Source organism: Amblyomma mixtum, chromosome 10 (genome assembly GCF_055824585.1).
Source record: "Amblyomma mixtum isolate Tamu chromosome 10, ASM5582458v1, whole genome shotgun sequence".
In the NCBI taxonomy this organism is placed as follows: domain Eukaryota; kingdom Metazoa; phylum Arthropoda; class Arachnida; order Ixodida; family Ixodidae; genus Amblyomma; species Amblyomma mixtum.
The window spans coordinates 163,665,041-163,677,083 of record NC_143021.1 but is presented as its reverse complement, the minus strand read 5'-3'; positions in this window follow the sequence as shown (position 1 = coordinate 163,677,083).

Below are 12,043 nucleotides of genomic sequence, written 5' to 3'. Positions count from 1 at the left end.
TGCCTTCAGGAAGAAAGTGTCAATGCAGGAATTGTAGATCCCATAGAAAAATAATCGGTTGCCGTGTTTGCAACCAAGTACCACTGATGCAGCTTATTTTATTTGCCTTAATTAAAAGAAAGCCCGCGAAATACAAAAAGAACCGTGCGATAGGGAAGTAGTTTCAGCGCTCCCAGACGACCGGTGAAGAAACGACATTCGCTTATCTTTTCAACGCTGTCCCGAACGTGGTTCGGCGTTTTGCGATGGCTGCGATATATACGCCAGCAACTCTCGCGTGGGCGCTAGAGCGACCGCTTCTTCAGTCCGTGACGGTGCAAGTGCGGCGGCACGGCCACATAGCCTACATGCCTATCACTCGAGGCGAGGATTTGCGTGAAAAAGCGCTCCATGCGAGCCGCGCTTCCCTTGCTTGAAAAGCAGCGCCCGTTTACTTTCCATGACGCATAAGCATGCAGTTCCTGGCGCATATCTCGCCACCACCTCAAAACGCCGAACCCTGTTCGGGACAGCGTTGCAAACATAAGCGGATGTAGTTGCTTGACCGGTCGTTTGGGAGCGCTGAAACTGCTTCCCTTTTTCACTTCTCCCAAACGTACACCCCTAAAGGAAGCCGAGCGCCAGGCCGGGGGACGCTTGTACCCTTTTGACCGGTGGGTGCCCGGCGGTGGGTTGGTTTCGAACCATCCACCTCCCGCAGCCGAGACGGGCGCTCAAACCACTAGGCCACGACTGCGGTATGCCGGTCATGATGACGGAGAAAGAAAGAGCATTAGACGACAGGTCAAAAACGCGGAAGTTAAAAATTGGATGAATTCAATGGAAAAGAAACATAGTGTAGAACTATATCGATTCTGGAAAAGGCAGATCAGGAAAGAATTTTTCTATGATAACTCAAGAGGCAGTGCCCTACTTTTTGAAGCTAGATCAGGGTGTCTTAGAACGCGCAGCTACAAAAAGAAATTTAACGAAGATGACACATGTGCAGTGTGTGGTAGATCTGTGGAAACAATTGAACACCTCATAATCAAATGTGATGGTATCCATCCGGATGTCGATGCAGGCACAGTCACTCTTTCTGAGGCCCTAGGGTTTAAAGATAACAATGGTCATGTAAATAAATCTGCAGTGGAAGTCAGCAAAAAGCGATTGGAGGATTGGTGGCTGAAAAGCAGAGATGTGGAATAAGGTTAGAATAGTAGGAAACCGTAGGCAAAGTTGATGGAGAATCTTAATGAGAATTGCCAACACAGTAAACAAAAAAAATAATAAATAAAGAAAAGCTGAGCATGGTGGCAATTGCCACCACCCCGTTTCAAAGGGGGCGCTCCTATCCATCCATCCATCCATCCATCCATCCACCACGTGGTTCTTTTTGTATTTCGCGGGCTTTCTTTTAAGGCAAATAAAAGAAGCTGTATCAGTGGTACCTTGTTGCAAACACGGCAAATGGTTATTTTTCAATAGGATGTACAACTCTTGCATTGACACTTTCTTCCTGAAGGCAATAATTAAAAAGTTAGCTAATTAGTATCTGCTAATTAATTGCTTTTCTATGATGAAAAACTACCGCAGACTAGGACACGCGACTGTCAACAACACTCAGTTGATCTCACTGATCTCTCATATATGCGCTTCGCCTCAGTGGATTGCACTCGTTATGGAGAGCGCGTAAGAGAGGCAACAACGAAAGAACGAAGCGAAGAAGGGACAACGCGCTCAATTGCTTTCGCAATTCTACTAAGGTTACTGTTGTGATCGGGGGCCCAGCCAGCGGAGAACGGCGAGCCGGGCTGGCGCCATCGGGCTACGCTGATCAAAGGCGCTGTTTTTAACAGAAGACGCAAGGAAACGCTGGCCTGGGGGCGGCTTCTGGCGACGGCGTCGGCGTGAACAAAGGCTTTAATCCCCTTCGCCGGCGATGCTGAATGCGGCACTGCAGGTGCCGAACTGCACTCTGCTGTGGCCTAGAAGAGGAGACGGCGGCGCCAATTCCCATTGGCCGCGTGCCCCCTGAGCAGCCGACAAAGCGGGGGTGGTCACGGCAGATTTGTCCCTTCCACCGACCTGAAGAGGTCACCGGTGGGAGCCGTCAGCACTCGCGTCTCCCACGATCAGGATCGTCACTCAGCAGCGAACGACCTTTGGGCCTGGTCGGCCCGCGGCAAACCAAACAGTTCGCGACGGCCAGGCGCCAAGTTCCTCCTTGCCAGTGTGTGTGTGTCTGTGCGGTATGCGCGGTCACGTGGCGAGGGCGGAGCCTAAGAAGAAGCTAAATGCCCATTGGACACTCGCCCAGAGATCAGATTCCCTAGCTGGGGGCCTGGGGAATGTGAACTGCATTTTAAGCAGCAATCTGTGCTGTGTCACAGTGCTTCTTCCCTGACCTCTTGTCGACAGCTTCATCCCTTTCCTGACCTTTGGTCCCCTTGCTTATTGTACATAATGTAAATAAACCTTCCAAGTTTACTACTCCTCCTAAAGACTTCCCTCCGTAGTCTGCGCCTGCTTCGTCCTCATGCGGTGAAGACCCTGGTCCCGACCACCCGTCACATCTACTGGATGGCAGTGGTGTGATGGTCTGCGCGGCGTCCTGGCTCTGGTATGGGTAAGTGCACGGTTTTGTCTCTGAGTTTTGCCGGGTTGTACAACTTTGGAAATTTGTTAACCTAGGTAATGTCATGTGGCTCCAGAGATTTTCTGGGAATCTTCTCTGACCACGTAGTGTACAGACTAGCCGTCGCCTGGGAGCAGACATGGACTGGAAAAAGCTGCGCAAACCGGACCTAGTTCTGGCTCGGGGGATAATATGGGCACTAAGGCTAGCGAAAAGTGAATATCCGCAAGCCGTGAGGGCTCGGGGGATAATGTGGGCACTAAGGCTAGCGGAAAGTGCATATCCGCAAGCCGTGAGGGCTCGGGGGATAATGTGGGCACTAAGGCTAGCGAAAAGTGCATATCCGCAAGCCGTGAGGGCTCGGTGGATAATGTGGGCACTAAGGCTAGCGAGAAGTGCATATCCGCAAGCCGTGATGGCTCGGGGGATAATGTGGGCACTAAGGCTAGCGGAAAGTGCATATCCGCAAGCCGTGAGGGCTCGGGGGATAATGAGGGCACTAATGCTAGCAGTAAGGAAATGTGCAGCGCGGCGGTTTTGACTCCAGAGGAGCATGCACTTTCCGGGAAGGAGGCTGATTGCTGCGATCGAGAGGGTAGTACCCAGGACAATAACGCTGCGTTAGCCGAACAGCGTGACTCAGATCAAGTTACGGGCCAGAGCGTTAGGGTCGTAGGATCGAAAAGCAAGCCTCAGGAGAGCAAGTTATGCTCAGCAGGAGGTAAACTGCCGTCGGGAGAGTCAGATACTGCGACATGCAGTGACTCGCCAAAAGCACGAGCCCATTGTTCAAAACCAAGTGGGAAATGCGGCTCGGTGCTGCGTCAGAGAGAAGATGCGGAGGGTGAGGACACCGCGAGGCCGATCTCCTAGGGCAGTTTCTGGAAGGCGGCCGCGCGCAAGGAGAGCCAAACCAAGGGGTGCTCTCCAGAGAACGGACAAAGTACGGGCCGAGGACACTGTAAGGTTAAAGGCCGGCCAATAGCGTAATCGTCCGAGGTTGTCATCGCGGCACGCCAGGTGCAATAGGCACCGCACAAAGGCAAGACTGACAGGAAGGGTTCAGATAAAACGAAGGCCACCTGACCCATTGTGACGACCCTGCGGTAGTTCTTGTAGGACGGGTGAAATTCGCAGCGGGCCACAGAGGAGCACGCATAGCTACCGCACGAAAGAACGCCGCAGAACGCGTTGAAGACAGGAAATTCCTGAATCGAGAGAGGGATAAGCTAGGCATTTTTTTTTTTGTACTCGATTGTCCCCCCCTCGCGCTCAACTTTCCAAGTGCGGCTCAGGAGAAGCGCGGCCGGGGTGCGGAACAAATCATTGTCGCGTGGCGTCTGGAGCTACCCCGAGGAATAAGTAAGGATACTAGAGGTGTCAACTTTGAATTTATTATTAACTGAAAGAAGAATTTATTATTAACTGAAAGAAAGATTTTAAGCGACATACATGTATGTGATTTATGTTAGGAATAGAGGGTAAGCCGCTTTTTTTGAGGAGATCACTGACGGATGCTCGCCCGTAAGAGTTATATATAAAGCTTACTGCTTTCTTTTGGATTCTTTCAAGTTCATTTATGTTTACCTTTGTCAACGGGTCCCAGATAATGACTGCATATTGTAAGATTCGTCTAATAATAGTGTTGTAGGCAAGGAGGCGTGTACCAGGGGTCGCTAATTTAAGCGAGCGTCATAAGAAAAAGAGCTTTCGGAGAGCGTTTGATGAAATATAGTCTACATCTTTGGTCGAAGAGAGGTTATCAGAAATCCATAGGCATAGATACTTATATTCTGTAACTTCATGAAAAAAATTGCTATTAGCAGTATAGTGATATAGAAGAGGGTTCTTTTGAGGTGCTATTCTCATAAATACCGTTTTTTCAAAATTAATTGACATTTGCCACTTCTCACACCAAGAAACTGTTTTTTAAAATCATTATTCAGCCTAATTTGATCGTCAGTCGAACTTATTTTCTCATACAGCGCACAGTCGTCCGCATATAACTTAATACCTACTGACAGGTCATTAACAATATCATTAATAAATATTAAAAACAGTAGGGGGCCACGGACGGATCCCTGGGGGACGCCAGAATCGACAGGAACATGATTGGAGCGGGTTTTATGTATTTTGACAAACTGATGGCGATCAGATAGGTACGATCGTATCCGTGTTAATGTCTGTTTATTATTTATAACAAAACTGAGTTTATGAAGAAGTTTTTTGTGCGAAACCTTATCGAAAGATTTTCTAAAGTCCATGAAGATAACATCTGTTTGTTTTCCTTCGTTGACTGCTGTTGCAAAATCATGGATCGTCTCGACCAGCTCAGTGCATGTTGAATACCCTGTTCAACATCTGCCAGTACATTATGCTCGCCGAGAAAATAAGTTAGATGCTTATGAATGATATGTTCTAATAATTTGCACGTTGTCGAAGTTAACGAAATAGGGCGATAATTTTCTGTACATGTCCTCTCTCCACTTTTATACAAAGGCTTAATTCTAGCAGTTTTCCAATCACACGGTAAAACAGCTTCTTTCAAAGATCGAGTGAATAGGACGCACAAATACTTACAACACCACTCTGCATACTATTTAGGCGCTATAATATACGCAGGTATTTTTGTCGATGCGCAGCTTATCAACGACCAGTTTGCCTTTCTTATCTTGGAGCTTGTAGAACTCGAGTAGCTTTTCCCGTGCTTGCCTGGTTGACACCATTACCGTTTTAGTGCTTCCCAACTTCGCCTTCGCTTTTCAACCATTATTGCAGGATAAATAGACACGTGCCGTTCTGACAGCGACACCGATGAGGCAGGGCGACGGGGCGGACTGAGAAAAAAAGTTTACTCAACCCTAAATAAGCTGTTCGTTGCTGAATGCTATTGAGGATATTACAAACCATACTCTCTCCTTTATAGCTGCTCCCTTCATTGTGATGGGAATAGAAATATATTGGCGGCAAAATTCTATGCAGGTAGTTTTTCTCTGACAAGGAAATAGATGCTTAAATGTGAAATTTGTATATCGAGTCTAATCAGCTTCCTCACATTTGCTACGAAAAAAAATGTTCCGAAACTCAACCCCAGACACGCTGAACGATACAACACAAGTTAAAAAGCCCGTTTTACTGAAATTTAGCAGCAGGAGTGAAACTCTGCTGTACCAACATGGAAAATACAAAGTTCAACTACTCCGGCGTTCTTAGTGGAGCGTTATTACGCCTGACGCAGGACAGATTTGCTCGTAACGCGTTCGCCGACTGAGTTATACAACACCGCCGCCTTGGGATGCTTCAGCTCTCTGCTCGCACAAGCTTCTGGTTCTGCGAAAAAAGGCTAAGCTTCTGCTGAGGTTACAATTCAAGGCTGAAAATTTGGACTTTCATCGAAACCGCTTGGGAAATACCTTTATTGAATTGCTTGACGAAGAGCAGTTTGTTAAATCATCGTCCTCGATTGCATGCTTTCAGATCTCCATAGCACATTTGTAGGCTAAGCGAAACGTCATTCGGGAGAAGCATAAACTTTCGGCCCCTCCGGGTCTTCTTACAAATAGCGTTCCAGAAACAGGAGTTCGTGCTTTCTCTCTGCTTAGAAACACGACCACTGCGGCCATTAATTGAAGCTCCAACATCCCGTTTACTGAAAATAAGCACGTTCCAATGGCTTTGGAAAACTATTTATAATTAACCATCGCTGCCAGTAAGAAATGACTTCGATCAAAAATGAAGAAATAAAGCGTAGAACTTTATTCGCTGCTTATGGAACACTTTTGATGCTTAATTATAACTTCACAGCTGCTTAAGAATCATGCACTTGTTCAAAACGCCGAGCGGGCGAACACGCACCACCTTGTTTTTTTGTTTTTTAACCAAGCTTTTAAACGTCATTTGTATTGAGCGCCACTGCCGGCCACTTCTTGTACGCAGTGAGGAATTGACATCTTGCGTTAGAGCGGGGAATGGGCTCGGACCTCTCACCGAGCTTAAAAGACAACACTGCGCTCTGTAGGCTGTCCTCATTGTAACATGGTACAAATCATGCTCTTCCAATCCTGTATAGGTCGCTGTTCATCATCATCATCATCAGCCTGACTACACCCACTGCAAGGCAAAGGCCTCTCCCATGTCTCTCCAGTTAACCCTGTCCTTCGTCAGTTGCGCCACTCTATCCCCGCAAACTTCTTAATCTCATCTGCCCACCTAACATTCCGCCGCACCCTGCTACGTTTGCCTTCTCTTCGAATCCACTCCATTACCCCTAAGGACCAGCGGTTATCTTGCCTTCGCATTACATGCCCTGCCCAAGCCCATTTCTTCCTCTTGATCTCGACTAGGATGTCATTAACCCGCGTTTGTTCCCGCACCCACTCCGCCCGCTTCCGATCTCTTAACGTTACGCCTCTATCACTTCTCTTTTCACAGCTCCCTGCGTTGTTCTTAACTTAAGCTGAAACGTCTTTGTTTGCCTTCACGTTTCTGCCCCATAGGTGAGTACCGGCAAGATACAGCTGTTGCATACTTTCCTCTTGAGGGATATTGGTAAACTGCCAGTCATGGTCTGAGAGAACCTGCCATATGCGCTCCACCCCGTTCTTATTCTACTAGTTATTTCCCTCTCATGATCCGGATCAGAGGTGACTACCTGCCCTAAGTAGACATATTCTCTTGCGAATTACAGCACCGAGCCATCAATTGCGAACTGCTGTTCTCCTGCTAGACTGATAAATATTATTTTCGTTCGACGTTCAAATGGCGTGATATGTAGGTATAAGGTGCTGAGCTGATTTTCAGAGCACGTCTGCTTTGAAGTGTTTCAGCACATGAGCGCAATCCCACAGCTCTCTCGAGAGCCGAACAGGCTTGAGCAATATGTGTGTCGATAACGAGATGTTGCATACGGACGGCGCCCGGGCTACTCACAATCTTCGTTTTGTCGGCTGCCTTAACCATTACGTTATTTAGACATTTATTCACTCGTTCTGGCGCGTGTTGTAATAGTGATGTAATAGCGTAAGCTGTAAAAGTGAGGTGCAACACTTTTCAATAGCTTAAGGTAGAAAGATGAGCTTTAAATCTGAATTTTAGAGAAAAAACGACGACATCCAAAAAAATTCGTGCTTAAATTCGAGAGGCCAAAAGCGCCCCTTGCCGTCCTTGAACTAGATTGTTTTTTCACTTACAGGAAACGAGCAATCTCCGCAAGCACATGTATTTTCCGAAATGAATCTCGCGAATTATGAATAGCTGTTAGAACTGCACAACCCTGCATTAATGGTTGAAAAGCGGAGGCGAAGTTGCGAATCACTAAAACGGGAATGATGTAGCTGAATACCGGGCCCGTCATCGCAAGAGCACTATGCGGGTTTGACCCGAACCTTTGTAGTGTCCTACCGCTGCTGACAAACCCTGCTGCCCGCGGCATCACTCACGTTGTGAGCATTTCACTACCTGAATACAAAACTATACCTAATATCACCTGCACTTATCGCCAGGCCATGCAGGATTCAATTACGACTTCATATCGCTTCCTTAGGGAGTTGTCGTTCGGTGAAGACGCGTTCCTAGCCCCCCGTAAGGCTTTGTATAAAAACAAACTTAGGCGGAGAATAATGAAACAAAGAATGGCTGGGATATGCGCACATGACCACACGCGACAGTTGTAGACTTCTAGCTTCATTAGGCACCTTTAGCATACCGTGTGCCGCGTTACCGTTTCCGGACTACCGGCAAACCGCACTCTGCCGGTGCGCATGCGCACACTGCCATGAGGGTGCCAGATGGCTTCAGGTGTCTGGCAGCAGCGCGCGCGCCTCACGAATCGAGTCCAATCAACGCGTTCGGACAGGCAGTGGGCGGGTCTCTGTACTCCTGTAACGGCAACGGCAAAGCAGTTCAGGATATGGCAAAGGGGGCCATTACGTCTGAGAGTTTTTTTTCGCTTCGAGCCCAAGCCTTGCGCCCACAAGTGGTCACAAGGCGTAGAGCCATGGACGGTACTGGCAGCCCGTCCACAGAACCGAACCAGCCAAAGCAGGACATTCGGCAGCAGAGGTTTCTTCTTCTATCTTTCAGGCTCAAGAACCTGCAAGTATGGATTCTCCGGGTATAGGCGTAGTTCAGTCCTCACCACATCAGATCGGAGACAAAGCGCTACTATCAAGTTGTCTCGAAGCTTTTTCCTGAGATGGCCGGTAACCTGGCGAACGTTTTTTCTGAAGCCACAGGAGATACCCTGGACAGGAAGGTGCTGGAGGGAACCGCAGCGTTGGAACGCTCCTGCATCCAGCAGGTCTTCACCTGCGGGAATTTTGGCGGCCGGTACTCTTCCGGAATGGACTGGCGATCGGATGGGGCAGATGTTTCGTGACCGAAAAGCCTCCATCCATGCCGTGCTGCTTTGACACCTGTTTCTGCAGCACCTACAATAGCCGATTCGCCTTGTCCTTGGGGCTGCCGGCAAAATGGCCATTAACCGCCTGAAGCCTCTAGCTGAACTAGCTGAATTCACCACTGGTCCCCGCTGTCCCGACGCCAGCTAAGCCGGTAATTTCAAGCCTCTAGGTTCGAATCGATGAGCTTGCCACCTCAGTGCCGCCTCCCGTCTGAGGAGCCCCGTCCCAATATTGCTCCCAGCGTGTGCAAGCCCAGCACGGAGCCACAGCCTCGAGCACCTCTGCTGTAACAACCAGCTGCTAGGACATCGCAACGAAAATTTTCCGTCTCAATGCTCGAGAAGAGCAAATTCATCCGAAGATTATTCACAGTTCCATATATGATCTGCAATATGCAATATGCACCGTGCAATATGATCTGGCTCCTCGTCGCGGCCGTCTTTTTTTATGGCAGACATGGTCTCCGGGACTCTCTTCTTCATCGACATGGAGCGTAGGCAACCCCCGTGCTTTGATGCTTGTCGATTCAAGTCGAAGGGAGAGGTGCTGCACTTTGCAAACCTACGCAGCGTTGCCTGCTGCGTATGCTATTGAAAAGACGTTAAACGTTAGTGGTTTTGTACGATTGAAGTAGCTTATGTGATGCTTTGTGGCCCTAAAGGCCCCAATAAGTAGAGTGTGAAATTCACAAAACAATGTACTTTTCTAAAAAAAAAAACACGGCATCAATCTTCCACGCCAGAAGCGAATGCGCAATAATTCCGCAGCTAGCAGTATAGCGCAGGCATCGATACTCTAAAAGCGCAGACTTCTTAAGGTAGGAAAAATCGTTTCCTGCTTTCACGGCACCCACCGAAAATATTCTGTTAAGTGTGTACGAGGGTAACAGCTGGTTGTGTTTCCATACCGAACAATTCAGGAGAAAAGCATTTTTGAGCAGGAAGCCGCTCATAAACGCAATATTTTCATATAAAGGTGTATTTGATGGAAGGGTTTTGATGGAAACACTTTTAAGGAAAGATTTTTCTACATGGCACAAGAACGGACCATTACCTTCAATATTTCCATAACGGTGCACTAAAGCTTTCCGATTTTCAAAATTTTTATCCAGGAATGTTGGACAGGTGTCACGGGAAGGTACTCAGGCACTATGTGAATTGTGGTACGACTTTAGGTTTGAAAACGTAAAGACGCTTTAGTTGCGGAGAACTTAGGCGTACAGTGGCAAACTCGCCAACCTGCTTACACAGCATAAATTCTATGCAGGTCATATTGACACATGCCTTCCTTAGAAGATGAGGAAGAACGCAACGGGCCATTGGAGAAAGACGAAGTGACTCTGCTCCGTCTCGTGCTGACCTGACTGGCTGCCGGTGTTCCTCGGCGCAGGAGACTTCTTTGTAACGTTACGTTACAAATCTGGTGGAGGTGCTGGGCACGCTTCCAGCGCATAATCTACCTCTCACTACGGAGCAGAGTCACTTCGTCTTTCTCCAATGGCCCGTTGCGTTCTTCCTCATCTTCTAAGGAAGGCATGTGTCATTGCCCCCCCTTGTGAAAATACTCCGTCCTCGTCACGCCGACTCGACGAGATTTCGCTGGGGTCAGGTAGCAACAGCATCCGACGGGCTACCTTCGACCGATACGACGACATTCCGCTTGGGACAGGTGGCGACAGCATCCGACACACTACATCCGATTTGCGCGTAAAGATTGATGGAGCCGATGTAACGGCGTTACTAGACACCGGTGCTGATTACTCGGTAATGAGCCACGGCCTTGCCTGCGAATTGAAGAAAGTATTGACGCACTGGTCCGGCCCGAAAATTCGCACGGCGGGGAGTCACTTGATTACCCCTGTAGGCAAGTGCACAGCGCGTGTCGGCATCCGGGGTTTTGTGTATGTCGGAGAATTCGTCGTACTTCGCGAGTGTTCGAAAGACTTGATCCTTGGCCTAGACTTCCTGCAAACTAACGGCGCTGTCATTGACCTGAAAGAAGCGCGTGTCACGGTCTCGACGAAACGGGCCGTGGAGCGCATTGAAATCGAGGATCCGGAACTCAACGTTCTGCGTATTGTCGACGATGACGTGAGGGTGCCAGCACGGTCTAGTGTGCTTGTTCTTGTGCGCATGACTTGTTTCACGACTACGAGGGCATCGCGGATGGGCACCTCCCGCTACTTCTCGAGAAGGAGATAGCCGTTGCTCGAGGACTCGTTCAACTCCATAACGGTTGTGCTACTGTCCTCCTGACGAATTTTGCTAAGGAGATGCGGCACCTCGCCAAGGAAACGGCTGTTGCCTTCCTTCACGACGTAACTGCCTCGCCTCGTTTGTGCACCGCCGGGGCCAACCCTCAAGAGGAGGCTACATCTTGCCGTCTCCTTCAAACCGTTAAAATTAGCCCGGACTTGACGCCCGATCAAAGGAATCTTCTTTCGGCTCTTCTGACTGATTTCGCAGACTGCTTCGCCACTGGCTCCAAGGTCGGTCGTACTCCTGTCGCCAAGCACCGCATCATAACCGATGAGGCCACGTTACCGATATGCCAACGCCCGTACCGGGTTTCTCCTAAGGAACGTGAAGCCATTCAAACGCAAGTGGATGAGATGCTTGCGGATGACGTAATCCAGCCTTCGACGAGCCCATGGGCGTCGCCAGAAGTCCTCGTCAAGAAGAAAGATGACACCCTGAGATTCTGTGTCGATTACCGGAAACTAAACAACGTGACCAAAAAGGACGTCTATCCGCTCCCCAGGATTGATGATGCCCTCGACCGTCTACGCGATGCCAGGTACTTCTCCTCATTAGACCTCAAAAGCGGATACTGGCAAATCGAGGTGGATCAGAGAGACCGAGAGAAGACTGCATTTGTGACGCCCGACGGCCTATACGAGTTTATGGTGCTTCCGTTTGGTCTTTGCTCTGCGCCGGCCACGTTACAACGTATGATGGACACGGTTTTATCAGGTCTGAAGTGGCAGTCGTGCTTAGTGTACTTAGATGATGTCGTCGTTTTCTCG